The sequence below is a fragment of the Giraffa tippelskirchi genome, chromosome 12, assembly GCF_054371585.1.
Source record: "Giraffa tippelskirchi isolate mGirTip1 chromosome 12, T2T-mGirTip1v1.2.pri, whole genome shotgun sequence".
Taxonomy (NCBI): Eukaryota; Metazoa; Chordata; class Mammalia; order Artiodactyla; family Giraffidae; genus Giraffa; species Giraffa tippelskirchi.
In genome coordinates, this window is record NC_137286.1 from 110963668 (window position 1) to 110967330 (window position 3663).

A 3663-nucleotide genomic window follows, 5' to 3' on the forward strand; every position below is an offset into this window, starting at 1 on the left:
TTCCTTAATTCCTTCTTAAATTCCTCCCTTTCATTATGTATTTCTTAAGTTAAAAAATGTGTATTAAGTACTTAATACACACAGGATATTCAGCTAAGTCCTGGAACTGTGCAGCCAAAAGAAATATCATCCTTCTTGTATGTCAGTTTATATGTCTGGTCAATTACAAATTGCTACAACACATTGTGATAAGTACAATAAAAAGACAGATATGGAAATAATTGAGAAATATATTTAGTTTCATAAATTAAACATTCTTTAATAATTACCTGGAGAAAACAAACACATCCAACATATAATCAAGAGTTAACACATTTATTCATTCCTTTCATTAAATGAACACTTACTGGAAAGCAACTATATGCTGAGTGTTGTCTTGGCAGTGAGTACAGAGAGGAGAATGAAGCAATGCTCTGGCCTTCAGATAAATAAATACTTAGTGAGGGTGATAGAGTAACTATGAAGGCAAAGGGGAGGGGACTGTTTCAGCCTGAGGGTAGCATAGGGAGATTCTGGGAGAGGGGGTCATTTGTGATTGAGCTTGGAAGTTCTAACAAGTGAGTCTATAGAGAGATCAAGTATAACACTGCAGAGAGTGTTTTTGGCACAGGCACTCATAGGACTTCCATTTTCCCATGAAGGTATGTTTATCTTCAGCAGAAAATGGCTCAAATGCCCATGGACTCAAAGTGGTTTTGTATTGGGAACAATATTTATCCATTTTGCTTGAAAAACACATGCAAATTGTACACGTTCATGATAAGGATTTTAGCTTTTGTTTGTGTGATTTTATGAATTCTACACTGAAGTGATAATAGCAGAGGATATTCAGATTGAAAGTGATATGATTAAACATCATTCATCATTAGAGAAATACAAACCAAAAATACAATGAGGTATCACCTCATACCACTCAGAATGGCCATCATCAAAAAACCTACAAACAATAACTACTAGAGAGGGTGAGGAGAAAAGGGAACCCTCTTGTACTATTGGTGGTAAGGTAAATTGATTCAGCCACTATGGAGAACAGTATGGAGATTCCTTAAAAAATCTAGGAATAAAACTACTATCCAACCCAATAATCCCACTACTGGGCATATACCCGGAGGAAACCATGTGAAAAAGCCCTAAACACCCCAGTTGTTCACTGCAGCACTATTTATAGTATCTAGGACATGGAAACAACTTAGATGTCCATCTACAGACGAAGGAACAAAGAAGCTGTGGGACATATATACAACAGAGTATTACTTGGCCAAAAAAAGAAAGAAAAAAGGAATATATTTGAGTTAGTTTCAATAAAGTTAATGAACCTAGAACCTATTATATAGAGTGAAGTAAGTCAGAAAATGAAAAACGAGTGTCATATATTAACACATATATCTGGAATCTAGAAAGATGGTACTGATGAACCAATTTGCAGGACAGCAATGGAGATGCAGCCATAGAGAGCAGACTTGAGGACACAGTAGGGGAAGGAGAGGGAAAGACAAATTGAAAGAATAACATTGAAACATATATATTACTACATGTAAAATAGATATACAGTGGGAATATGCTGTATTATACAGGGAGCTCAAATCCAATGCTCTGTGACAACTTAGAGGTGCAGGATTGGATGGGAGGTGAAAGGGAGCTTCAAGAGACAGGGAACATATGTGTACCTATGGTTGATTCGTGTTGATATATGGGAAAAAGCAACACAATATTGTAAAGTGATTATCTTCCAATTAAAAATATTAAAAATTATAAAAAAGAAAACAACATGATTGGAGTTGATATTTAAATGCATCATTTTATGAGCCTTGTTAAAAATAAGCTCAAGTCAGAGTAGATATGCATGCATGCTAAGTCCCTTCAGTAGTGTCTGACTCTTTGCAACACTGTGGACAGTAGCCCATCAGGCTCCTCTGTCCATGGGATTCTCCAGGCAAGAATACTGGAGTGGATTGCCATGCCCTCCTCCAGGGGATCTTACTGACCCAGGGATCGAACGACATCTCTTATATCTCCTACATTGGCAGACAGGTTCTTTACAGCTAGTGCCACCTGGTAAGCCCCAGATGAGGTGTAGTTTGCTGTTAAGCTATTCAAACAACACAAATGAACATTGTAAGAGTTGGGGACAAAGTTTGTGGCCCTAATAACCAAAAGAAGGGTTAAGATTTGAAGATTAAGGAAATGCATGATTTTCTCACTGAAGGCTATCTGGGCAAAGATTTAAGAAAGAAGGATAAATCCCTGGAAACTCACAAGTTTCTGACCTGTGCTTCTTTATATATTTGATTTATTTATTATTTTAATTGAGATATAGTTGATTTATAATGTTGTGTTAGTTTTAGGTATACAGCAAAGTGATTCAGTTATACATACATATCTCTTTTTTTCAGGTTCTTTTCCCTTACATATTATTATAAAATATTGTATACAGTTATTGTGCTGTACAGTAGATCTTTTTTGGCCACCTATTTTATATACATTAGTGTATATAGGTTAATCCTAAGCTTCCAATTTATCCTTCCCCTACCCTTTCCCCTTTGGAAACTCCTAGAGGAAAACATAGGTAGAACACTCTTTGATCTAATATAATAGCATTATCTTTTTGGATCAATTTCCTAGAATAATGGAAATAAAAATAAACAAATGGGACCTAATTAAACTTGAAAGTTTTTGTATAGCAAAGGAAACCATAAATAAAACCAAAAGACAAGCTACAGGAGGGGAGAAAATATTTGCAAATGATGTGACCAACAAGGGATTAATCTCCAAAATACACAAACATCTCATACAGCTCAATATCAGAAAACACAAACAACTCAATCAAAAAATGGACAGAAGATCTAAATAGGCATTTTCCCAAAGAAGACATACAGATGGCCAAAAGGCACATGAAAAGACACTCCACATCACTAATTACTAGAGAAATATAAAGCAAAACTATAAAGAGGTTAACCCTAATCCTCACAACAGTTAGAATTGCCATCATCAAAAGGTCTACAAATAATAAATGCTGGAAAGGATGTGGAGAAAAAGGAACCCTCCTACACTGCTGGTGGGAATGTAAATTTGTACAGCCACTATGGAAAACAGTATAGAGTTTCCTGACCTGTGCAGCTGAGTGAACTGCTCCTTGTGAAACTAGATAACAGAAAAGAGGTTTTGGAGAAGGAGAGGGATTCTCTCATTATCCATACACCGTTTCCTAAAAGAATATATAAGAATCACTTACGTACTTGTTAGAACTAATAATTCCCAGACCTCAGTTTAGACTTACAGAAACAAATATACAGAATTAGAACCTGGGAGCCTACTTAAACTTTCCCTATAAGAATCTTACTATCAGTTTACTGAACACTGAAAGTCTATCTTTGCAATAATATAATATATAAAAATATATCTAAGCTTCTAAAACTGGTCACAAAATGACCATTTATATATTTCACAATCCCAAGTTAGTTTTTGCAATAACCACTATTTCACGGTCTATATCCAAACTTTGTCTCTCCAGAACTTCCTTGGTGGTCCAGTGGTTAAGACTCTGTGCTTCTACTGCAGAGAGCATCAGTTTGCTTGCTGGTCAGGGAAATTCTGTGTGGTGCAACCAAATAACCTCAAAATTGGTCTTCCCAATGGGGTAGCTTTAAGTATGGATTTGTTATT